We start from the raw sequence: 318 nt of genomic DNA on the forward strand, positions 1-318 counted from the left end.
TAAAGACTTAGAACGAAGTCGACAAGCGCTATTAATATCGTAGTTCATTCCTTCAAAAAACAAAGCACCCATTGAGAGTGGAGACAGGTAGGTTTTTAGTAAAGGGTAGTATTATTGTTTATCGCACACTTTTTGTCTAGTGATCATGAAGAATTTTGCCAGTCAGGTGTTAAGCAAACACACTTTCAAAATCTGAAGGAAAAAAGGAAGTGGTTTTTTTGATCACAGGGTCACTTTAAGAAGATTACGACATTTTTTAATTTTCAAGACATGTTTCGATCTTACGAACATCATCGTCAGTTACAGAATATTTGAAAA

At 34.3% G+C, this 318-nt stretch overlaps 1 protein-coding gene across 1 annotated transcript in view; it reads left to right on the plus strand.

Annotated features, from left to right (window-relative positions):
• The window catches only part of LOC138042664 (sodium- and chloride-dependent GABA transporter 1-like), a 25,526-nt gene continuing 25,208 nt past the window's right edge, over positions 1–318 (plus strand). Inside the window, exon 1 of the mRNA XM_068888613.1 lies at positions 1–87. The gene's annotated coding sequence lies outside the window, so the exon portion shown is untranslated. The remainder of the gene's footprint in view (positions 88–318) is intronic.

Source organism: Montipora capricornis, chromosome 3, assembly GCF_036669925.1.
Source record: "Montipora capricornis isolate CH-2021 chromosome 3, ASM3666992v2, whole genome shotgun sequence".
In the NCBI taxonomy this organism is placed as follows: domain Eukaryota; kingdom Metazoa; phylum Cnidaria; class Anthozoa; order Scleractinia; family Acroporidae; genus Montipora; species Montipora capricornis.